The sequence below is a fragment of the Ranitomeya imitator genome, chromosome 1, assembly GCF_032444005.1.
Source record: "Ranitomeya imitator isolate aRanImi1 chromosome 1, aRanImi1.pri, whole genome shotgun sequence".
NCBI lineage: Eukaryota > Metazoa > Chordata > Amphibia > Anura > Dendrobatidae > Ranitomeya > Ranitomeya imitator.
Window position 1 is genome coordinate 594,756,661 of NC_091282.1, and position 25,700 is coordinate 594,782,360.

General features: G+C 42.6%; 1 long non-coding RNA gene across 1 annotated transcript; it reads left to right on the forward strand.

Annotated features, from left to right (window-relative positions):
- Window positions 1-3,990: 3,990 nt before the first annotated feature.
- LOC138657951 (uncharacterized) lies at window positions 3,991-23,365 on the forward strand. The gene is made up of 4 exons (XR_011317273.1): window positions 3,991-4,092; window positions 10,261-10,344; window positions 13,801-13,902; window positions 22,954-23,365. It is a non-coding gene; the product is annotated as an uncharacterized lncRNA (long non-coding RNA).
- The last annotated feature ends 2,335 nt before the right edge of the window (window positions 23,366-25,700 follow it).

Sequence of the window (25,700 nt, forward strand, 5' to 3'; positions counted from 1 at the left end):
ATTTCTGTCTGCCCTAAGCGGACAAAGAGGATCGCCAGTTCAATTACCATCAGTACTGTACAACCTAAATTTCAGTTATCTGTGTCCTTGATCTGCTCATTGTCATCATTTTCTGTCATGGCGTCTGTGGATTCAGGCGCCGCCTTGAATTTAATGGATATTGAGTTTGCCAAGCGTTGTGGTTTTCCCTTGCAGCCTTTGCAGAACCCTATTCCTCTGAGGGGCATTGATGCTACACCCTTGGCTAGAAATAAGCCCCAGTTTTGGACACAGGTAACCATGCGCATGGCGCCAGCCCATCAGGAAGATTGTCGATTTCTGGTGTTGCATAACTTCTGCGTTAGAAACTGTAGTGAAACACTTGGGGGCTCAAAGTTCTCACAACACATCTAGATAAGTTCCTTGGGGGTCTAGTTTCCAATATGGGGTCACTTGTGGGGGGTTTCTACTGTTTAGGTACATTAGGGGCTCTGCAAACGCAATGTGACGCCTGCAGACCATTCCATCTAAGTCTGTATTCCAAATGGCGCTCCTTCCCTTCCGAGCCCTCCCATGCGCCCAAACGGTGGTTCCCCCCACATATGGGGTATCAGCGCACTCAGGACAAATTGCACAACAACTTTTGGGGTCCAATTTCTCCTGTTACCCTGGGGAAAATACAAAACTGGGGGCTAAAAAATAATTTTTGTGGGAAAAAATTTTAGTTTTATTTTTACGGCTCTGCATTATAAACTTCTGTGAAGCTCTTGGTGGGTCAAAGTGCTCACCACACCTCTAGATAAGTTCCTTAGGGGGTCTACTTTCCAAAATGGTGTCACTTGTGGGGGGTTTCAATGTTTAGGCACATCAGTGGCTCACCAAACGCAACATGGCGTCCCATCTCAATTCCTGTCAATTTTGCATTGAAAGGTCAAACGGCGCTCCTTCCCTTCCGAGCTCTCCCATGCGCCCAAACAGTGGTTTACCCCCACATATAGGGTATCAGAGTACTCAGGACAAATTGTGCAACAACTTTTTGGTTCCAATTTCTTCTCTTACCATTGGGAAAATAAAAAAATTGGGGGCGAAAAGATAATTTTTGTGAAAAAAAAATGATTTTTTATTTTTACGGTTCTGCATTATAAACTTCTGTGAAGCACTTGGTGGGTCAAAGTGCTCACCACACCTCTAGATAAGTTTCTTAGGGGGTCTACTTTCCAAAATGGTGTCACTTGTGGGGGGTTTCAATGTTTAGGCACATCAGTGGCTCTCCAAACACAACATGGTGTCCCATCTCAATTCCAGTCAATTTTGCATTGAAAAGTCAAATGGCACTCCTTCGCTTCCAAGCTCTGTCATGCGCCCAAACAGTGGTGTACCTCCACATATGGGGTATCGGCGTACTCAGGACAAATTGTACAACAAGGTTTGGGGTCCATTTTCTCCTGTAACCCTTGGTAAAAAAACAAAAACAAATTGGAGCTTAAGTAAATTTTTTGTGAAAAAAAGTTAAATGTTCATTTTTATTTAAACATTCCAAAAATTCCTGTGAAACACCTGAAGGGTTAATAAACTTCTTGAATGTGGTTTTGAGAACCTTGAGGGGTGCAGTTTTTAGAATGGTGTCACACTTGGGTATTTTCTATCATATAGACCCCTCAAAATGACTTCAAATGAGATGTGGTCCCTAAAATAAAATGGTGTTGTAAAAATGAGAAATTGCTGGTCAAATTTTAACCCTTATAACTCCCTAACAAAAAAAAATTTTGGTTCCAAAATTGGGCTGATGTAAAGTAGACATGTGGGAAATGTTACTTATTAAGTATTTTGTGTGATATATCTCTGTGATTTAATTGCATAAAAATTCAAAGTTGGAAAATTGCAAAATTTTCAACATTTTTGCCATATTTCCGTTTTTTTCACAAATAAACACAGGTAATATCAAATAAATATGTACAATATGTCACGAGAAAACAATGTCAGAATCACCGTTGAAGCGTTCCAGAGTTATAACCTCATAAAGGGACAGTGGTCAGAATTGTAAAAATTGGCCCGGTCCATAACGTGCAAACCACCCTTGGGGGTAAAGGGGTTAAACTGATTTATTAAAATTTTGCACTGCAGAGGATAGCAGTTTGCTTTCATTTCCAGTTTCCTTTTCATGCTAGAATATATGTACCCAGATGTCTAATACATTTTTGGGTAAATTCACACATCTGTGTGAATTTTTACATTCACGAGAAACGAACCAGGTTTGGTTTTACATTGTTGTGGAATCCATGTTTTATTGCTTTTCAATGGTTTTTGGAAACTGAAACCATCTTAGAGAATCACACCCCTGAATTTATTTTATTTTACCATAAGATAGGTATCATGTACAGTTATTCTCAAACGTTTAGATACCATGGCAGAACTTTTGCTTTCTTGGCCTTTTTTCAGAGAATATGAGTGATAATAACACCAAAACTTTTTCTCCACTCATGGTTAGTGGTTGGTTGAAGCCATTTATTGTCAAAGTATGACATTTTCTCTTTTTAAATCATAATGATAACCCAAAACATCCAAATGACCCTGATCAAAAGTTCACATATTCTGGTGATTTTGGCCTGTATAACATACACAGAAGTTGACACAAATGTGTTTTAATCGCTACTAAAGGTAACATCCTCATGTTTGACCTGTTTGCTTGAAATCAGTTTGTGTGATAAAAGCTGAGTGAGTTTCTGGGATCTAGACAGACTGTTGCATCTTTCATCCAGCCACTGACGTTTCTGGATTGTGAGTTATCTGGAAAGCACAAGAATTGTCCACGGATCTAAGGGAATAGGTAAAACAGGAAAGGGATACAAAAAGATATCCAAGGAATTGATAATGCCATTTTGCAGTGTTCACACTGTGATTAACAAATAGAAAATCAGGGGCTCTATCAAAACAAAACAACGGTCAAGTAGACAAAAAGTTCATCCACAACTACCAGGAAAAATGTTCAGGATGCAAAGACAAGCCCACAAATAACATCAGCTGAGAAACTGGACTCTCTGAAAACTAGTGGTGTGGCTGTTTCAAGATGCACAATAAGGAGGCACTTGAAGAAAAATGGGCTGCATGTTCGAGTCGCCAGAAGAAAGCCATTACTGTGCAAATGCCAAAAAAATATATCACCTACAATATGCAAAACAGCACAGAGACAAGCCTCAAAACTTCTGGAGCAAGGTAATTTGGAGTGATGAGACCAGAATTGAACTTTTTCGCGACAACCATAAACATTACATTTGGAGAGAGGTCAACAAGGTCAATTATGAAAGGAACACCATTCTTAATATAAAGCACAGAGGTGGATCGCTGATGTTTTGGGGATGTGTGAGCTACAAAGGCACAGGAAACATGGACAAAGTTGAAGGAAAGATGAATGCAACAAGTTATCAGTAAATACTGGAGGTAAATTTGCAATCATCAGCCCGGAAATTAGGTATGTGCACTTTTGATCAGGGTCATTTGGATGTTTTGGGTTGTCATTGTGATTTAGAAAGAGAAAACACAATAGTTTGACAATAAATGGCTTTACCCAACCACTATCCATGAGTGGAGAAAAAGTTTTGGTGCTATCATGCATATTCTTTGAAAAAAGGCCAAGAAAGCAAAAAGTTTGCCATATTATGTAAACTTTTGAGTACAACTGTATGTGAGTATCATTAGTGTTTTATCAGCCATGCTCCTGTCCATGCTGGCATCACATAATCATCTCTTTAACTTTCTGTATCACTTTGTGGAGTCGTGGTTATGCCTCTTAATTAATTTGGCCTACTTTACTAATTCACACACTTAAGACTGAGGTACAAAATTCAGTCTTAATTTTCAGGGCTTTGGGTACATATAAACACAGTGCCAACAGGCATCTTTAGTACATAAAAATGTATTAAATTTTTTATTTTTTATATTTTCTTAGTAATTCCAGTGTTTTATTTTCATTTTAAAATAGACTTACTTCTAAATGTAGTATTCTTGCTTTATTTAAATTTATATTAGCTCTTCAACCATTTCGACCTTCAGAACCAGTGTATGAAGAGGTTCACTTAAACTTGATAAGAAAAAACGAGCTCTCTCACAAATCTGGTAAGTTTAATATTGTTATATTTATTAGCTTGGAATCTAATTGTTGACGTGAGAAGATGTATTAGGTGTTTTGAAGAGTTTTTGAAGCCTCTTAAATCCGGTTTATGAACAGCTTCATAGACTCCCGAAAAACCCTTGTAATTCATGTCTATTGGAAATTCACATTGCTGTAATATGAGGAATAATTTTTTTTTCCTAGATGAGGATAGGAAATGTGCCTGTGTTAGAGTCGGGACTTCTATTCCTACTCAGCTTTTTTCTGTTTAGGTACCCAAGCTATGAGTAATAATCAGAGTACCGAGTCCTTGTCTTTCCAAATAGTCTCTGATTATTACAGTCTACCACCCTACCCGTACCCTCCGCTAATGACCTCAGGTTAGCATCCTCAATAATCAGAACCTCCCACTCCCGTCTCCAAGACTTTACACGTGCTGCGCCGATTCTTTGGAATGTACTACCTAGGTTAATACGATTAATCCCCAATCCCCACAGTTTTAAGCGTACCCTAAAAACTCATTTGTTCAGATTGGCCTACCGCCTCAATACATTAACCTAACTATCCCTGTGTGGCCCATTCAAAAAAAAAACAAAACATAATTGGGTTCCTCACATTATGTTCTCATACACTTTATGCAGTTAATAGCCCTCTGTGTCTATACTGCTACATACTTAGGCTGATAACTGGTTCATGCAGCTTTACATGAACACCTGAGCCTTACACTATGGCTGGTCCGAATAACTAAAGCAATTGTTACCATCCACCTCTCGTGTCTCCCATTTTCCTCATAGTTTGTAAGCTTGCGAGCAGGGCCCTCACTCCTCTTGGTATCTATTTTGAACAGTGATTTCTGTTATGCTGTAATGTCTATTGTCTGTACAAGTCCCCTCTATAATTTGTAAAGCGCTGCAGAATATGTTGGCGCTATATAAATAAAATTATTATTATTATTAATTTTGGTTATGTTGATCTTTCAGAAAGCAAGATCAAAGGGAATTGAGGCATTACACAATAATTTGGCAGAAATATGAGTTATACAATGGGTTGTCAAAAACATCCTGGGATACAAAATAAATTACATGAGAGAATGTGGGAGAACTTTCCATTTGTCAGAGTGACCTGGTTCAAGAGAATTTAGACTGAATCCACAGAATTTTGGGTGGTTGTCCTATGTTATCATTGAGTTTAGAAACCACAATGTGTCCTTGACAATTTCTGGGAATTGTAAGAAAAAGCATAAAAACGGCCATAAAAATATCTGTTCGTACACAGATGGCACAAAAGAGAATGGTAAAACCAAAAACACTCAGTTTGAAAAAATGTTTGCAGTAATCCGCAAGTGCTAGTAAAAGATGTAAATAACAGGGTATTTGGTTGATACGTTTTTTGCAAAAAATGTATACTAAGCTGCTCTACCAATCTTCACGGTATACCCATATCAGAGCAGTCCTAACTAATGTATGCAATCCCTATCTGATGTATTTAAAAACCTGATCATCTGTACATTACCTGTGTGAACAGGGTTCAGAGAGGAAAAATCCATGTGTGCATACAGGGTAGAACAGCTTTTGTGCAGCTAGCCCAAGAGGAGTGGTGGAACTCCCCAGTCTTGTAGACACAAGAGAACAATTATGGAAACAGGAACACATGGGCTACCTGCACAGAGAACAAGTCTGTAAGAACATGTTCACACACCACCAAGAAACCTGAAGACACAAAAGAGAATGGTAAAACCAAAAACACTCAGTTTGAAAAAATGTTTGCAGTAATCCGCAAGTGCTAGTAAAAGATGTAAATAACAGGGTATTTGGTTGATACGTTTTTTGCAAAAAATGTATACTAAGCTGCTCTACCAATCTTCACGGTATACCCATATCAGAGCAGTCCTAACTAATGTATGCAATCCCTATCTGATGTATTTAAAAACCTGATCATCTGTACATTACCTGTGTGAACAGGGTTCAGAGAGTAAAAATCCATGTGTGCATACAGGGTAGAACAGCATAATTGTTCTCTTGTGTCTACAAGACTGGGGAGTTCCACCACTCCTCTTGGGCTAGCTGCACAAAAGCTGTTCTACCCTGTATGCACACATGGATTTTTCCTCTCTGAACCCTGTTCACACAGGTAATGTACAGATGATCAGGTTTTTAAATACATCAGATAGGGATTGCATACATTAGTTAGGACTGCTCTGATATGGGTATACCGTGAAGATTGGTAGAGCAGCTTAGTATACATTTTTTGCAAAAAACGTATCAACCAAATACCCTGTTATTTACATCTTTTACTAGCACTTGCGGATTACTGCAAATATTTTTTCAAACTGAGTGTTTTTGGTTTTACCATTCTCTTTTGTGTCTTCAGGTTTCTTGGTGGTGTGTGAACATGTTCTTACAGACTTGTTCTCTGTGCAGGTAGCCCATGTGTTCCTGTTTCGTACACAGATGATAAATTGAAACATAAGTCATTCTTGCATATCACTATTTTCTTGCATTTTATTCAGTTTAAAAGAACAGACATTAACCATTTCTTTCACACCTGCTGAGAGAGTGCATGCCACTTTTTTCAGCAAATCCCAGTGCCCAGGAAGTCTTTCTGTTGTAGAAACTGAGCAAAAACTGAGAGTAATCTCTCCAAATTCTCCTTGAATATTGGTTAATATCTATCTGTTTAATTAATTTCGTATGACATTATTTATACAAAAAGATACTTGAAGTGATCATCTCTTACGACCTGGCCATGATCGTTGGTAAGTCGTTGTGTGGTCGCTGGAGAGCTGTCACACAGACAGCTCTCCAGCGACCAACGATGCCGAAGTCCCCGGGTAACCAGGGTAAACATTGGTGATCCCGTGGCAGTGTGGGAAGAAAGTCTGGCTCAGTATCAAGGCTAATTGTTGGGAAGAAAAATAAATGTGACTTATAAGCATAGTAATGATAAATGATTGTATATATGGGACAGGACTCCAAATCAAAGTAGGACAAGAGGGTACTCTAGGAGGATTCAGACCATGTCGGTGCAGAAAGATCATACCCTCCTCTGGAGTTGCAATATGTTCAGTTCCAGACAGAAGTTTCACCAAAATAGTGGAGGAGGGCGACCAAGAATACGCAAAATGGGACCTCCGGAGCTCCCGTGTGATGAATGAAAAATCACGTCGCTTTTTCAAGGTATCCTTAGACAAGTCTCTGAAGAATGTTAGGTGGCCGTATGGGGAGAGAACAAAACTTTTTTCAGAGGAGAGGTCAAACAGTTTACCCCTGACCCAGGCTGGAAAAAAGGAGACGATAATGTCTCTTGGCACATCTGATGGGAGGTACACAGGTCTTTTAATTCTATAGATTCTTTCTGTAATATTGGGATCTTTGAGGTCAGGAAAGAATTTAGAAATCATTTTGTGAACATAATTTTTCAAGTGAGGGGGTTTAACGGATTCCGGGACGCCCCTAATCTTTACGTTGCATCTACGCCTATGATCCTCGAGAGTCGCCAAGTGACTTTTGAGTGAGTCTATGTCTCTTTGCAGATTTTCTAGTAGGGCTGAGGTCACAGAAGGGGTTGGTAGAAGATCCGATTGGGGAAAGTCACAGCCCCCAGAGGAAAAGTCCTCCATACTACTGTCTGAAGAAGAGTGCACAGAAGACTCGCATGAATCATGTGTTGGTGAAGAATGATCGCAGAGTGAAGATCTTGAGGAAGATAAGGACGAGGAGGACTCCAGGCTTTCCGCAATGGATGACAACGCTTCCTTTATATATGACTCTGATGCTGCTGTCTCCGCACAAGGTGACCCAGTGTTTGGCGGATTGAAAGAGAGTAAGATTTTATCTTGTGATAGAAATTGTTCCTTCATTGTTTTGTTGATACGGACGCAGAAATCTGTCATCACTTTGTCTATAAACCCAGTGAGAATTGTTTCTGTAGCTTTCATCTCCTCTGTATTGGAGAAGGAGCGTGTTGTTTCTATGGAGGATTTCTCCTCCCCCTGACTGGGACAGACACTGGGTTTCCTCAATGGTGCCACTTCTGAGTGGTTATTTATTAGTGAGGTGTCATCAGATGTATTTTTAACAGTTTCAGTTTCAGCCCTGTGCATCTTTGTCATCTGGTGTCTGGGCTGGGGCACAAACTCTGTGGCATCATAGTTTAGTATGCGTCTGGCAGCCTGCTTCATTGCCTCCCTGTCTGCAGTATTACTGTGGGATGTGTGTGGAGCAGTGGGCGGGGTTTCTTCCTTTCCCCTGCTCCCCGTCCCTGCCGGCATAAACACAGCCGGCTTTATGTCTTTAGGGGCTGCGCTGGTCTGCAGGGCAGAGGCAGAGTATTCCGGGGATTTTAAAGTGGGGGCCGACTGTGGTGGTGGCTCACCTGAAGGTTTCCTTGCAGCTGGGACCACGCTCCTTCCTCTGGGAGAGGCGCCGCCGCGAGTTGTGGGCGGAACGGTAGGCGGGGCTTCAGCCCCTCTCTTGCTTCCCGGCCTCGCCTGTATGAGCGAGGCTGTGGCTTTGTGCCCACTCCCCGCAGCGGCTGCGGCAGGCTTGGGAACAGCATAGGGACCCGGGAGCTTAATGGTGGGGGCCGCTTGTGGCGAGAGCTCACCCGAAGCTGGTCTCGCCGCAGGGTCCGGGATCCTCTTCATGAGAGCGGAGTTGCCACGATCCGTGGGCGGGGTTATGGGCAGGGTTGTAGGCGGGGCTCTATTGCCTCCTCCCCGGCTCCGTCGGCTTTTGTGAAACCGCGGCTCCGGGTCTGGGAGTCGTGCCGGCTCGGAGGCGCAGATGCAAGGGTCCCGGGGGTCTTGTGGTAGGGGTCTGCAGTGGTGGCTTACCCGATGCCTTCCCCTCAGTCGTGCTGCGGCTCCGTCCTCCTTGAGCAGCGTCGCCGCTAGCCGCAGTTGTGGGCGGATCCATGGGCGGGGCTTCCTCCCCTCTTCTGCTTCTCGGCCTCGCTGGCTCAGGCGAGGCCGCTGCTTTGGGCCTACCCACGCAAGTCACTCCGATTCTTGTGGGGATACCGGAGGACCTTGTAGTTTTTAGTGCGGGAGCCGCTGTGGACGGGGGTCTGTCCAGGGCCCCACCTGTGAGTGAGATTGATCCGGAGCTTGAAAGCACCGATGAGTGCAGCTTCTTGTCTTCCTGACCGTGCAGGCCTGCAGCATGGCCACGGCTGGGGACCATATGTCCCTGGGTTGCTTGTGCCTTCTTTAAGTCCGCTTTTTTCATTATGTGTCCTAGTCCTGAACACATTAATTAAGGTTCTGAGCACTTTCTTCCCAAAATGCTTGAGAATTGCCGCTAATTATAAGGGATTTAGCAGGAGCTCCTGTGACACAGGTCTGCTCCCAATCCCTAGCAAGTCACGCCCCCTTTCCAAACAATTTTAATCTCGTATATCCTGTCATTTCAGGAAGAGTTTTCAGCAAAACTTCCAGGATTATAATAACTGGTAACACCTCTTTATAAGTTGACAATCACAGTGATTGATGTCACAGCACATGCTGATTAGATGTTTTAATATAAGATAAAGTTCGAGTCTGTTCATGGTGGCTAATGTACATGTGACATTTTTGAAACAGGAAGTTAGTTTATAAAAGCATCATTGGCCAGGGTGAAAATTCCAAAGATTATATATTAAATTAACATAGATCGGTATATGGTAAAGTATAAAATTATTGCAAAAAAATAATACACTCACTAACAATTAGAAAAATATTTAGAATTGAGATTCTTCAGTGGTTACCTTTTAATGGCTAACTAAAAAGATGGTAACAAATTGCAAGCTTTCGAGACTACACTGGTCTCTTCATCAGGCATAGACTAAAACAAATTCTGGGGAATCACATATTTATGTACAACACATCACAGAAAAAAAAAGAAAAGAAACAAACATGGATTTTTCTATCTAGTGGCTAACAGAGTACCAAGATATATATCTTTCCTGTCACTAACAGTTATTAATATATTTTTTATGGCTTGTCTTTAACAGAAGGAAAGTAATGGATGAGAACCAGCATTTAATAATTAGCTAATTAATGATTAGTATAAGCTACTTTAGGGTGAATCTTACTAATTAAATAAATTTGTATTGCACTGCAAAAATAACTGGTTTTGTCTTGTCATCTTTTGGGGGCAATTGTGTTATACCAATTATTATAATTTGTGTTCTAGAGCTGGAAAATGGATATGATGATGTGGATGATAAATTGTCCTTTAATTCTGAAGGGAAAGACAGTGTAGAAGACAACAAAAAAGGTCTGTATATTTTCATACTTTGCTTGCTTTTTATTGTAGATATTATTTTCAAAGATTCACACTGCATTTAGCTTAAATATTACATTTCAAAAGATATTTAAAAAAAGTATATTTTGCATTAGTTAACTTCTAGGCAAATCTGTCTTTACAATTATTGCAGTACTTCATTTACATAAATGAAATTGCTTTTCTCTTTAAATCAATATTTAGCAGTTTATTCTGTATTAAAACCTTGTACGTATGAGCAAAACACAATACAAAACACAATTAAAAATACAAAAAGCAGCAGAAATAACTAGATGGATATTTCCTGAAGGAACTACAGATAGTGCTTTGGAATGGTGCCCAGGCTGCCCCTGCAAGACTTTCACACTTGGGTGCCCCTGAGGCACTGGTTTGGTAGTTGTAGCCCCTCAGGGTTGAGCTTAACCCCTGGGGACCTGCTGAGGTCACTTGCGCCTCCTAGGGCCCATTTTATTTTGATCTTCAGAAAATGTAAGTGGGGTCACTCTGGGTCTGATTTGGTGGGCGGGGCACCTCAGGTACCGATTTGGTGGGCGGGTTCACTCTGGGTCCGATTTGGTGGGCGGGGTCACTCGTGGTCCGATTTGGTGGGCGGGGCCATTCGGGGTCCGATTTGGTGGGCAGGGCCACTCGTGGTCCAATTTGGTGGGCGGGGCCACTCTGGGTCCAAATTGGTGGGCGGGGCCACTCGGGGTCCGAATTGGTGGGTGGGGCCACTCGGGGTCCGAAATGGTGGGGCCACTCGGGGTACAGATAGTGCTTTGGAATTGTGCTGTGCTTTCACTTTAAGAGCTGATATTATCTGGCAAAACCTGTGTCCTGGTGGGGTCATGTAGAGTTCGTAGGCGTTGGCATAGTAACTGGGTCTGACTGCGCATATCAATGAGCTAATCAGCCAGGTGGCAGTTGGCAGTTATTTTGAAATTGCCTCAGAAATCAGGCCATTATAACCCTATGGGAAAATTTCCCTATTGAAATACATTGAAACAATGCATTCCAATGAGGGGGGAAAAATTTTGAAACGCAAATTGCGCCAAAACTACAAATCCGATCGACACGAAAAATACTTAGCACACCTCTCATGGATGCTGGCTTCGAAATGATGCCTCACTGTAGTCTGTGAGTGCAGCGGTTCGGGCCACATTAATTGCGGACTGAATAATAATAAGAAGAAGAAGTTAACTATGATCGGATTACAATATAGTGCTTTGTGCCAAAGCACTATAATTATATACCTCTATAGCTTCATATGACAGAAAAAGTAGAAGGCTAGAGGATTACACATTTCAGATCATGATTCTTGGTGATAAGATTGTGAATATGATCACCATGATCTGAAACGCGAGAGCCAGGAGCCCTCTTGCTTTATGACGCCTGAGTGCCATATGGTTGTGTTGTTGATGCTTCCTTGAATTTATTTTGCTACTTAAAGGGACTCTGTCACCTGAATTTGGAGGGAACGATTTTCAGCCATAGAGGCGGGGTTTTCGGGTGTTTGATTCACCCTTTCCTTACTTGCTGGCTGCAATATTGGATTGAAGTTCATTCTCTGTCCTCCATAGTACACGCCTGCGCAAGGCAAGATTGCCTTGTGCAGGCATGTACTACGGAGGACAGAGAATGAACTTCAATCCAATATTGCAGCCAGCATGCAGACAGCGTGTAAGGAAAGGGTGAATCAAACACCCGAAAACACCGCCTCTATGGCTGAAGATTGTTCCCTCCAAATTCAGGTGACGGAGTCCCTTCAAGTGTTGATTAAAGACTAAACCATCCTGGATTGACCTGTCTTTATACCATTATGGCATCCCAAGGATTTGCGACTCAAGAGGGGTGAGCTGCCATTGTACTATTTATTTATATCCTAAAAACAACTAACAATGTAGAAATTTGTACTCACCTACACACATGAAAAACAATGGAAATATGTGGTTTTAGTATAGACAAAAAAAAGGCAAAAGGTTTCAGAGAATCGAAATGACAGAACATCTGCAGTAAAAATTTACACTTTGAAATTTCAAAGTTGGGACTGTGGCGCGCACACAGGAAGCAGGAAGCAGGAGCGCTTAAGGCCAGGTCAGTGAGTAAGCCGGCGTCCCTGCATAGAGGGAGAAAGGGACACTATACAGGGGAGCTGGCAGTAGCGCTACAGAAGGCTGCATTAATATATCTGTATTTTGTCTCTCATTGGTTATGTGTTTGCTAAATATTCTACATTCCGGCACCAAACCACCCCAGACAAAACTTTCTAAGGGTGGTTTCACACTTGCGTTTTTGTCTGCAGCGTTTTTTGCACAAAAAAAGCATGCGTTTTTTTCCCTATATTTAACATTGAAAACGCATGCGTTTTTTTGTGTATGCGCTTGGTCGCATTTTCAATCGCATGCGTTTTTTTACTGCATGCGTTCATTTTCAAAAATGCAACTTGTAGTATTTTTGAGAGGCGTTTTTTGGACACAAAAAAACGCATGTGTTTTCATGCGTTTTTTTAGGGTAAAAAAGCACATTGGAGTCAATGGGAACGCATGCGGTTTTTTGTGCATGCGTTTGCATGCGTTAAAAACGCATGCATTTTTTTTTTTAAAAACCCATAAAAACACACTGATAAACCACCCCACACCATAAAATTGATAAAGGGATCCTATCCCTAACCCTACCCCTAACCCTAACCCTAACCCTACCCCTAACCCTAACCCTAACCCTACCCCTAACCCTAACCGTACCCCTAACCTTAACCCTACCCCTAACCCCAACCCTACCCCTAACCCTAATCCCTTTAAGGGTAGGGTTAGGGGTAGGGGTAGGGTTAGGGGTAGGGTTAGGGTTAGGGGTAGGGTTAGGGGTAGGGTTAGGGGTAGGGTTAGGGTTAGGATCCCTTTAGGGTTAGGGTTAAGGGTAGGGTTAGGGTTAGGATCCCTTTAGGGTTAGGGTTAGGGTTAGGATCCCTAACCCTACCCCTAACCCTAGCTCTTTCTGTTTATAGTGGATTTTTTACTTTATTTTGATGATTGGCAGCTGTCACACATTTATCTGCATGCGTTTAAAAAACGCAAACGCATGAAAAAACGCATATAAACGCGTCAAAACGCAGCGTTTTTTTCACCACATGCAAAAATGCATGCGTCAAAAAAACGCAGCGTTTGCACGCGTTTACATGCGTTTTTTCACCATGCGTTTTTTTTTAAATGCATGCGTTTTGAAACGCAAGAATGAAACCAGCCTAAGTGAAACATGTCTGGTGCGGTGGTTCCCTGGCTCCCTGCTGTACTATTGGGTCACATTGACTAAGTTTCTGTGGTGAATGTTTTTTCAAGGAATGCTTACATCCCTTATCAAAGTGTTGTCAGACTTTCTACAAAGCTTATTTTGCTATATTGCTAGGATAAAAAAAAGTACACCTGCATAACATGAAATATTAAAATGTTATTCTAGGGCAAGAAAATGGATATGATGATGTTGATGACTTTTTGTCTGAGCCCAATATTAACGATGGGGTTGTTGAGAAAAAAACAAGCAAGGCAAATTCTTATAATGGTTTGTATCTGTTTATAGTAAATATTTTTATTATGTGTATTCTAGATACATTTATAGTTTACACTTTAAAATATATGTTCATAATTTATTTTTTTGAAAGCACATTATTTCATGACTCACAATAAAAGATGAAAGGATGACAAGTTGTACTATAAAATTTATTTATTGTTAAAAAGCAGCAAATCTGAAGTAAAAAGTTGCGTTTGTTAAAAAATTAAAGTAAAAACAAAAAATATACAACTATTCAGTTTCATAGTACGCTTTAATACATAAATACTATAAAAAGTACTTTTGTTTTGAGAGTGGATACTTTTGAGCTTGTATACATGGCTTTATGTCTAGGAATATTGCATATCTATACAAATATAAAATAAAAATATGGGCACTGTCATGGTCTGACGGGAGTTTCTATTACGGTCCTTCTAGGGTTAATCCTATGTGGCCTCTCTTTGGTTTGGGGAGGGCTGTAAGTAACTGCACTGGTGCTATGCTAGTTGTCAGTGATAAGTCCGTCCCTGGCTGAGTAGCTGACCCTTGTATACATGTGTATATTGCCTGCTTCTGTACGATTGCTTTGTGTATTATCCGGTCTGTCTCCCATTTGATATTTGTCTGCTGATTCTGTAATTTCTGTGTTACTCTTGGTTCTACCCCGGCTACGTCCCTGACTTCCATTCCGCCTGTTCCCCTGGTACTGCATTGCTCTCTCTGGCTTCTGACTCCCAGCTTGCTTCTTACCATTCGTGTTACCCACTTGTTACTGCGCTGCCCTCTGATCTAGCCTCAGCTCTATTGACTATTCTCCCAGCTCTACTGGGTTCCACTATCCCTGCTAGCAGTCCAGGACCTAGTTTCGCCTCCAGTCACTCCCCCAGTTGTCACGTGTTACAGGTCCTGTTCCTCCTACAGCACTGTTTCAGCCATGCTCACATTCCACTGCAGAAACTCCTCGGGTTTCCCCAGCACATCTTTGGACACGCATACAGTCTCTGGTGGTGAGTCTGATACGGTGTCCATCACAGGTACAAAAGATTCAGACAACCTCACATAGCCTGTGAAATATAGAATTAAAAGATTCAGACTAAAAAATAAAATAGTGAGACAGTACATGGAACTGCACAGCCTCTAAAATCTGTTACTAAATTTTGAAGATAAATGTGAGCTCCAGGTTGACACCAGGATGTTGTAGAAAATCTAACTTGACTCCTATTTTTACTTCTTACCTCGATCTATAAAGAATAAACAATTAGACATATTTTTAAGAGAACATTCTGCCATTCTTAGGCTGCTACTAGATGGAGAACATTGCTCATTGTAAATAGTGTAGAGCAAGAAGTTGTTAGGGCTGGCGGAACACACCAAATAATAATAAAGAAGATATCAGGTGTGTTCGCAGCCCGGGGTCCACCGTGCAGAGATGACATCTGCTGCTCGGTAATGGCCGGCAGTATATGGTGGTATAACATAAAAACACGCTGGTTAGCTTGACCCGGTATGTAAGGAGGTGAAAACTGTTGCGTCACAGAGTCGCAATAACACGGAGTGAACACTAGTATTAGGTCACAGGACTCTGCCCCAAGGACATGGGATTAGAGTCCGTCTAGACCACAAGCGCTTGGCGCCGCAAGTGCGGTGCCAGGGAAAAACTAAATAAAGTTTTACTGCACTAAGTGCGTACAGCACCGCTCTGGCGGACGCCACTTACCACCCTAACTAGGGCCAGGAAAGCGCACTAGTTGCGCACGGTGCCGCACTGGCAGTCGCTGCTAATAGATGAAGTATACTCGTGCCTAGTGCTGAATGGCACAGTCTGGTGCTAGATAGCTCAATCACCCAAGTACATGCAACAATGCTAGGGATGGGTATGATTAAGGAGCTTTCACCAGATTCAATCACACCCCAATAGCCAATTACAAGATAGCGTTTGATGCTCGTCAGAAGATAGGAGTAAGGTTGGTTTCACATTTGCCGGTGGAAGGGCTGCGGATGGCAGCATACTTCCTCCCTTCTTCCTCATTGAAGACCCGTGTACACTCTGCCTACTGCTCCATGTGTCCTGCCTTGCCCTGCATGCCTATCTTTAACATTGGGTATACAGGGATGTGCATTGTATGTTGATGCATCCATGGTGACCGCATGGAAACTCCAAATTCAAGGAGGAAGAAGGGAGGTAGTATTCTGCCATCCCCAGCCCTCCTGTTGTGAATTCTGTGGCAGAGCTCCCTCCTGTGGTCACAAGTGGTACTTCGGCTGATTCTCTCTGGGAGCTTCCGTTTGTGGAGGAAACTGGTACTGCTGCTTCTGAGTTTCCTCCCTCAGGTGATCTGGTGAGGTCGTTAGGTGCTTCTCTACTTAACCCCACCTAATGCTTTGATTCATGCTTCCTGTCAATGTTCCAGTGTTGGACTTGTGTTTCTCTGGATGATTCCTGTGGCCTGCTGCTCTGCATAGCTAAGTGCTTCTTTGCTATTTGTTGCTATTTTTTCTGTCCAGCTTGTCTATTTGTTTTGCTGGAAGCTCTGGGACGCAAAAGGTGTACCTCCGTGCCGTTAGTTCGGTACGGAGGGTCTTTTTGCCCCTTTGCGTGGTTTTCTTTAGGGTTTTGTGTAGACCGCAAAGTTATCTTTCCTATCCTCGTTCTGTCTAGAATATCGGCCTCACTTTGCTGAATCTATTTCATCCCTACGTTTGTCTTTTCATCTTACTCACAGTCATTATATGTGGGGGGCTGCCTTTTCTTTTGGGGTATTTCTCTGAGGCAAGCTAGGCTTATTTTTTCTATCTTCAGGCTAGTTAGTTTCTCAGGCTGTGCCGAGTTGCATAGGTAGCATTAGGCGCAATCCACGGCTGCCTCTATTTGTGTTTGGAGAGGATCAGGGATTGCGGTCTGCAGAGTTCCCACGTCTCAGAGCTCGTTCTATTATTTTGGGTTATTGTCAGATCACTGTATGTGCTCTGACCTCCATGTCCATTGTGATACTGAATTGCCTTTCATAACAGTACAGGAAGCCAAAAGTACTAATGATTCTCAATAGAGGGAAAAAAGAAGTTCTGAGACCATTTTTTTTCTTGGCTTTGTGTTTTGTCTTTTTTTTCCCCTAGACATTTGGGTGGTTCAGTACACAGGCGTAGCGATGGACATTAGAAGTCTGTCTTCATTTGTGGATCAGCTCTCGGCAAGAGTACAAAAGATTCAAGACACTATTGATCAGAAATCTATGTTAGAACCAAGAATTCCTATTCCTGATTTGTTTTTTGGAGATAGAACTAAGTTTCTGAATTTCAAAAATAATTGTAAGTTATTTCTGGCCTTGAAACCTTGTTCCTCTGGTGATCCAGTTCAACAGGTTTTGATTATTATTTCTTTTTTGCGCGGCGACCCTCAGGACTGGGCATTTTCTCTTGTGCCAGGAGATCCTGCATTGAGTAATATCAATGCGTTTTTCCTGGCGCTCGGATTGCTGTACGATGAGCCTAATTCAGTGGATCAGGCAGAAAAGAATTTGCTGGCTCTTTGTCAGGGTCAGGATGAGATAGAGGTATATTGCCAGAAATTTAGAAAATGGTCAGTGCTCACTCAATGGAATGAATCTGCGCTGGCAGCTATGTTCAGAAAGGGTCTCTCTGAAGCCCTTAAGGATGTCATGGTGGGATTTCCTATGCCTGCTGGTTTGAATGAGTCTATGTCTTTGGCTATTCAGATCGGTCGACGCTTGCGTGAGCGTAAATCTGTGCACCATTTGGCGGTATTACCTGAGCTTAAACCTGAGCCTATGCAGTGCGATAGGACTTTGACCAGAGTTGAACGGCAAGAACACAGACGTCTGAATGGGCTGTGTTTCTACTGTGGTGATTCCACTCCTGCTATCTCTGATTGTCCTAAGCGCACTAAGCGGTTCGCTAGGTCTGCCACCATTGGTACGGTACAGTCAAAATTTCTTCTGTCCGTTACCTTGATCTGCTCTTTGTCATCATATTCTGTCATGGCGTTTGTGGATTCAGGCGCTGCTCTGAATTTGATGGACTTGGAATATGCTAAGCGTTGTGGGTTTTTCTTGGAGCCCTTGCAGTGTCCTATTCCATTGAGAGGTATTGATGCTACGCCTTTGGCCAAGAATAAGCCTCAATACTGGACCCAGCTGACCATGTGCATGGCTCCTGCACATCAGGAGGATATTCGCTTTCTGGTGTTGCATAATCTGCATGATGTGGTCGTGTTGGGGTTGCCATGGCTACAAGCCCATAATCCAGTATTGGATTGGAAATCCATGTCGGTGTCCAGCTGGGGTTGTCAGGGGGTACATGGTGATGTTCCATTTTTGTCAATTTCGTCATCCACCCCTTCTGAGGTTCCAGAGTTCTTGTCTGATTACCGGGATGTATTTGATGAGCCCAAGTCCGATGCCCTACCTCCGCATAGGGATTGTGATTGTGCTATCAATTTGATTCCTGGTGGTAAATTCCCAAAAGGTCGACTGTTTAAATTATCCGTGCCTGAGCACACCGCTATGCGCAGTTATGTGAAGGAATCCCTGGAGAAGGGGCATATTCGCCCGTCATCGTCGCCATTAGGAGCAGGGTTCTTTTTTGTAGCCAAAAAGGATGGTTCGCTGAGACCTTGTATAGATTATCGCCTTCTTAATAAGATCACTGTTAAATTTCAGTACCCCTTGCCTTTGTTATCTGATTTGTTTGCTCGGATTAAGGGTGCTAGTTGGTTCACCAAGATTGATCTTCGTGGTGCGTATAATCTGGTGCGAATCAGGCGAGGCGATGAATGGAAAACTGCATTTAATACGCCCGAGGGTCATTTTGAGTATCTAGTGATGCCATTCGGACTTGCCAATGCTCCATCAGTGTTTCAGTCCTTTATGCATGACATCTTCCGAGAGTACCTGGATAAATTCCTGATTGTGTACTTGGATGACATTTTGATCTTCTCGGATGATTGGGAGTCTCATGTGAAACAGGTCAGAATGGTTTTTCAGGTCCTGCGTGCTAACTCTTTGTTTGTGAAGGGATCAAAGTGTCTCTTTGGTGTGCAGAAGGTTTCATTTTTGGGGTTCATCTTTTCCCCTTCTACTATCGAGATGGATCCTGTTAAGGTCCAAGCCATCCATGATTGGACTCAGCTGACATCTCTGAAAAGTCTGCAAAAGTTCCTGGGCTTGCTAATTTTTATCGTCGCTTCAGCTGCAATTTTTCTAGTATTGCCAAACCATTGACCGATTTGACCAAGAAGGGTGCTGATTTGGTCAATTGGTCTTCTGCTGCTGTGGAAGCTTTTCAAGAGTTGAAGCGTCGTTTTTCTTCTGCCCCTGTGTTGTGTCAACCTGATGTTTCTCTTCCGTTCCAGGTCGAGGTTGATGCTTCTGAGATTGGAGCAGGGGCTGTTTTGTTGCAGAGAGGTTCTGATTGTTCAGTGATGAAACCATGCGCTTTTTTTTCCAGGAAGTTTTCGCCTGCTGAGCGGAATTATGATGTGGGCAACCGAGAGTTGCTGGCCATGAAGTGGGCATTCGAGGAGTGGCGTCATTGGCTTGAAGGAGCTAAGCATCTCGTGGTGGTATTGACTGATCATAAGAACCTGACTTATCTCGAGTCTGCTAAGCGTTTGAATCCTAGACAGGCTCGTTGGTCGCTGTTTTTCGCCCGTTTTGACTTTGTGATTTCGTACCTTCCGGGCTCTAAAAATGTGAAGGCGGATGCTCTGCCTAGGAGTTTTGTGCCCGACTCTCCGGGTTTATCTGAGCCGGCGGGTATCCTCAAGGAAGGAGTAATTGTGTCTGCCATCTCCCCTGATTTGCGGCGGGTGCTGCAAAAATTTCAGGCTAATAAACCTGATCGTTGTCCAGCGGAGAAACTGTTTGTCCCGGATAGGTGGACAAATAAAGTGATCTCTGAGCTTCATTGTTCGGTGTTGGCTGGTCATCCTGGAATCTTTGGTACCAGAGAGTTAGTGGCTAGATCCTTTTGGTGGCCGTCTCTGTCGCGGGATGTGCGTTCTTTTGTGCAGTCCTGTGGGATTTGTGCTCGGGCTAAGCCCTGCTGTTCTCGTGCCAGTGGGTTGCTTTTGCCCTTGCCGGTCCCGAAGAGACCTTGGACACATATCTCTATGGATTTTATTTCAGATCTTCCCGTCTCTCAAAAGATGTCAGTCATTTGGGTGGTCTGTGATCGCTTTTCTAAGATGGTCCATCTGGTACCCTTGTCCAAGTTGCCTTCCTCCTCTGATTTGGTACCATTGTTCTTCCAGCATGTGGTTCGTTTGCATGGCATTCCAGAGAATATCGTTTCTGACAGAGGTTCCCAGTTTGTTTCGAGGTTTTGGCGAGCCTTTTGTGGTAGGATGGGCATTGACTTGTCTTTTTCCTCGGCTTTTCATCCTCAGACTAATGGCCAGACCGAACGAACCAATCAGACCTTGGAAACCTATCTGAGATGCTTTGTTTCTGCCGATCAGGATGACTGGGTGTCCTTTTTGCCTTTGGCTGAGTTCGCCCTTAATAATCGGGCCAGCTCGGCTACCTTGGTTTCGCCATTTTTCTGCAATTCTGGGTTCCATCCTCGTTTCTCTTCAGGACAGGTTGAGTCTTCGGACTGTCCTGGTGTGGATACTGTGGTGGACAGGTTGCAACAGATTTGGACTCATGTAGTGGACAATTTGACCTTGTCCCAGGAGAAGGCTCAATGTTTCATTAATCGCAGACGCCGTGTGGGTCCCCGACTTCGTGTTGGGGATCTGGTTTGGTTATCTTCTCGTCATATTCCTATGAAGGTTTCCTCTCCGAAGTTTAAACCTCGTTTCATTGGTCCTTATAGGATTTCTGAGGTTATTAATCCTGTGTCTTTTCGTCTGACCCTCCCAGATTCTTTTTTCATACATAACGTCTTCCATAGGTCATTGTTGCGGAGATACGTGGCACCTATGGTTCCATCTGTTGACCCTCCTGCCCCGGTTTTGGTGGAGGGGGAATTGGAGTATATTGTGGAGAAGATTTTGGATTCTCGTGTTCCAAGACGGAAACTCCAGTATCTGGTTAAATGGAAGGGTTATGCTCAGGAGGATAATTCCTGGGTTTTTGCCTCTGATGTCCATGCTCCCGATCTTGTTTGTGCCTTTCATGTGGCTCATCCTGGTCGGCCTGGGGGCTCTGGTGAGGGTTCGGTGACCCCTCCTCAAGGGGGGGTACTGTTGTGAATTCTGTGGCAGAGCTCCCTCCTGTGGTCACAAGTGGTACTTCGGCTGATTCTCTCTGGGAGCTTCCGTTTGTGGAGGAAACTGGTACTGCTGCTTCTGAGTTTCCTCCCCCAGGTGATCTGGTGAGGTCGTTAGGTGCTTCTCTACTTAACCCCACCTAATGCTTTGATTCATGCTTCCTGTCAATGTTCCAGTGTTGGACTTGTGTTTCTCTGGATGATTCCTGTGGCCTGCTGCTCTGCATAGCTAAGTGCTTCTTTGCTATTTGTTGCTATTTTTTCTGTCCAGCTTGTCTATTTGTTTTGCTGGAAGCTCTGGGACGCAAAGGGTGTACCTCCGTGCCGTTAGTTCAGTACGGAGGGTCTTTTTGCCCCTTTGCGTGGTTTTCTTTAGGGTTTTGTGTAGACCGCAAAGTTATCTTTCCTATCCTCGTTCTGTCTAGAATATCGGGCCTCACTTTGCTGAATCTATTTCATCCCTACGTTTGTCTTTTCATCTTACTCACAGTCATTATATGTGGGGGGCTGCCTTTTCTTTTGGGGTATTTCTCTGAGGCAAGGTAGGCTTATTTTTTCTATCTTCAGGCTAGCTAGTTTCTCAGGCTGTGCCGAGTTGCATAGGTAGCGTTAGGCGCAATCCACGGCTGCCTCTATTTGTGTTTGGAGAGGATCAGGGATTGCGGTCTGCAGAGTTCCCACGTCTCAGAGCTCGTTCTATTATTTTGGGTTATTGTCAGATCACTGTATGTGCTCTGACCTCCATGTCCATTGTGATACTGAATTGCCTTTCATAACACCCTCCCGACCGTAAATGTGAAACTAGCCTAACTGATGCACATCTCAAGCTAGACATAAAAGATACTTGTATGATTTTAGATGCCAAAGATGATAATAATGTAGAAGATAGACTCAAAACAATTTCAAACTCAGGTCTCGCCTGCTGTATCACGTTTGTAAAAAAATAAAATAAATACATTTTAATGTGCAACAGCTCTGCACAATTTCAACGCCACTAAATTAAAAGGTTGGATATAGCGGGATGTATCACGATTAGCAACAGAAAAAAAAAATATTTTAATGTGCATGAGGTCTGCAGACAGCTTCATATCACTGCCACAAAATGACATCCTGGGATACGGCGGGCTGTATCACATTTAGCAACAGAAAAAAAATAGATATATTCATTAATGTGTTAGGTCTGCAGACAGCTTCATGTCACTGCCATAAAATTACAACATGGGATACGGCAGGCTGTATCATGTTTTGCAACAGAAAAAAATTGTATTTTTTAAATTTGCGTTAGGTCTGTTTTTAATATATAAGTTCCAATAAAATAAAGATTTTATGGGGTATAATTATGATGGATTGAATCAGAGAAGGTGTCAGCCGTGAGATCTCGGTGTGGCCTGATTAGACATGTCAATCTTAATATATCACACTATAAAAGCCAGTTCTGACATTCTCGAAGGGAGTTTTCTTTTATTTTCCTGTATATTATTGCCTGCTTATGATTGGAAAAGTAAGCACTCCCCAAAAACACCCCTTTGACTAAATGGGACACTGACATAGAAACTTTACAAGATAATGTCTCCACAGTGGTGTTCAGCAATAAAGAAAATAAAGTTTCATTCAGATCTTCAGCTACTTTTCAAGATTTCTCCTATTTGGCATTTTTCTATCCTTGTAAAGGACCTGTAACCATTTTTTACTTGCTAATGATTTTGTAGATTAGCTGGTGTGTGAAAACTTCTTCCTTTTTGTAGTGAACTTTTACAATTTAGAATTTAAAAGCAAGAGAAAAAAAAATGTGACAAATATATTATAGCCTTTATATTTCTTTTGTTTTTCTAGATACACACTTAGGTGAATCTGAGCATCAAGACATCACTCTGCCTTGAAATGATGAGAATTATGATGATGCTATGAGTTTCTGAAATAAATTCATCTGATAAATCAGATGAAAATATAAATGATATTTTTCTTCTCTGAATTATTTTATACTGCTAATCTCTGCATGTTCTGCCATTATATAACAACTAGATTGTGGCCCGATTCTAACGCATCGGGTATTATAGAATATGCATGTCCCCGTAGTATATGGACAATGATGATTCCAGAATTCGCGGCAGACTGTGCCCGTCGCTGATTGGTCGAGGCAACCTTTATGACATCATCGTCGCCATGGCAACCATTATGACATCATCGTCGCTGTGCCCGTTGCTGATTGGTCGAGGCCTGGCGGCCTCGACCAATCAGACGCGGGATGTCTACGTCCTTTATGACATCATCGTCGCTGTGCCCGTCGCTGATTGGTCGAGGCCTGGCGGCCTCGACCAATCAGAGACCGGGATTTCCAGGATTTCCAGGGATTTCTAACGCATCGGGTATCCTAGAATATGCATGTCCCTGTAGTATATGGACAATGATGATTCCAGATTGTGCCCGTCGCTGATTGGTCGAGGCAAACTTTATGACATCATCGTCGCCATGGCAACCATTATGACATCTACGTCGATACTGTGCCCGTCGCTGAATCAGAAACGTGGGATTTCTACGTCCTTTATGACATCATCGTCGCTGTGCCCGTCGCTGATTGGTCGAGGCCTGGCGGCCTCGACCAATCAGAGACGCAGGATTTTTACGTCGATACTGGGCCCGTCGCTGATTGGTCGAGGCCTAGCAGCCTCGACCAATCAGAGACGTGGGATTTCCAGGACAGACAGACAGACAGACAGACGGAAAAACCCTTAGGCAATTATATACTGTATATAGATGTAAAAAGTGTAAGGATTGGTGCATAAAGTGCATTAAAAAGTAATTAATTTAATAATCAAAATAATAATTGCGTGATTTCTTCTGTTTACTGATTGACACCCATTAGAGATGAGCAAATATTTTTCAGTGGAATTGAATTCTACTTGAATATTACCAAAATCCACATTTGCCAAATTGCTAACCACCATTTTGCTAAACTGTGTTTGGCCATCAAAAATGTAAAAAATAATATATATATATATATATATATATATATATATATATATATACATATATATATATGTATATACAGTGGGGCAAAAAAGTATTTAGTCAGTCAGCAATAGTGCAAGTTCCACCACTTAAAAAGATGATAGGCGTCTGTAATTTACATCATAGGTAGACCTCAACTATGGGAGACAAACTGAGAAAAAAAAATCCAGAAAATCACATTGTCTGTTTTTTTTAACATTTTATTTGCATATTATGGTGGAAAATAAGTATTTGGTCAGAAACAAAATTTCATCTCAATACTTTGTAATATATCCTTTGTTGGCAATGACAGAGGTCAAACGTTTTCTGTAAGTCTTCACAAGGTTGCCACACACTGTTGTTGGTATGTTGGCCCATTCCTCCATGCAGATCTCCTCTAGAGCAGTGATGTTTTTGGCTTTTCGCTTGGCAACACGGACTTTCAACTCCCTCCAAAGGTTTTCTATAGGGTTGAGATCTGGAGACTGGCTAGGCCACTCCAGGACCTTGAAAAGCTTCTTACGAAGCCACTCCTTCGTTGCCCTGGCGGTGTGCTTTGGATCATTGTCATGTTGAAAGACCCAGCCACGTTTCATCTTCAATGCTCTTGCTGATGGAAGGAGGTTTGCACTCAAAATCTCACGATACATGGCCCCATATTCATTCTTTCATGTACCCGGATCAGTCGTCCTGGCCCCTTTGCAGAGAAACAGCCCCAAAGCATGATGTTTCCACCACCATGCTTTACAGTAGGTATGGTGTTTGATGGATGCAACTCAGAATTCTTTTTCCTCCAAACACGACAAGTTGTGTTTCTACCAAACAGTTCCAGTTTGGTTTCATCAGACCATAGGACATTCTCCCAAAACTCCTCTGGATCATCCAAATGCTCTCTAGCAAACTTCAGACGGGCCCGGACATGTACTGGCTTAAGCAGTGGGACACGTCTGGCACTGCAGGATCTGAGTCCATGGTGGCGTAGTGTGTTACTTATGGTAGGCCTTGTTACATTGGTCCCAGCTCTCTGCAGTTCATTCACTAGGTCCCCCCGCATGGTTCTGGGATTTTTGCTCACCGTTCTTGTGATCATTCTGACCCCACGGGGTGGGATTTTGCATGGAGCCCCAGATCGAGGGAGATTATCAGTGGTCTTGTATGTCTTCCATTTTCTAATTATTGCTCCCACTGTTAATTTCTTCACTCCAAGCTGGTTGGCTATTGCAGATTCAGTCTTCCCAGCCTGGTGCAGGGCTACAATTTTGTTTCTGGTGTCCTTTGACAGCTCTTTGGTCTTCACCATAGTGGAGTTTGGAGTCAGACTGTTTGAGGGTGTGCACAGGTGTCTTTTTATACTGATAACAAGTTTAAACAGGTGCCATTACTACAGGTAATGAGTGGAGGAAAGAGGAGACTCTTAAAGAAGAAGTTACAGGTCTGTGAGAGCCAGAAATTTTGATTGTTTGTTTCTGACCAAATACTTATTTTCCACCATAAAATGCAAAAAAAATGATAAAAAAAACAGACAATGTGATTTTCTGGATTTTTTTTCTCAGTTTGTCTCCCATAGTTGAGGTCTACCTATGATGTAAATT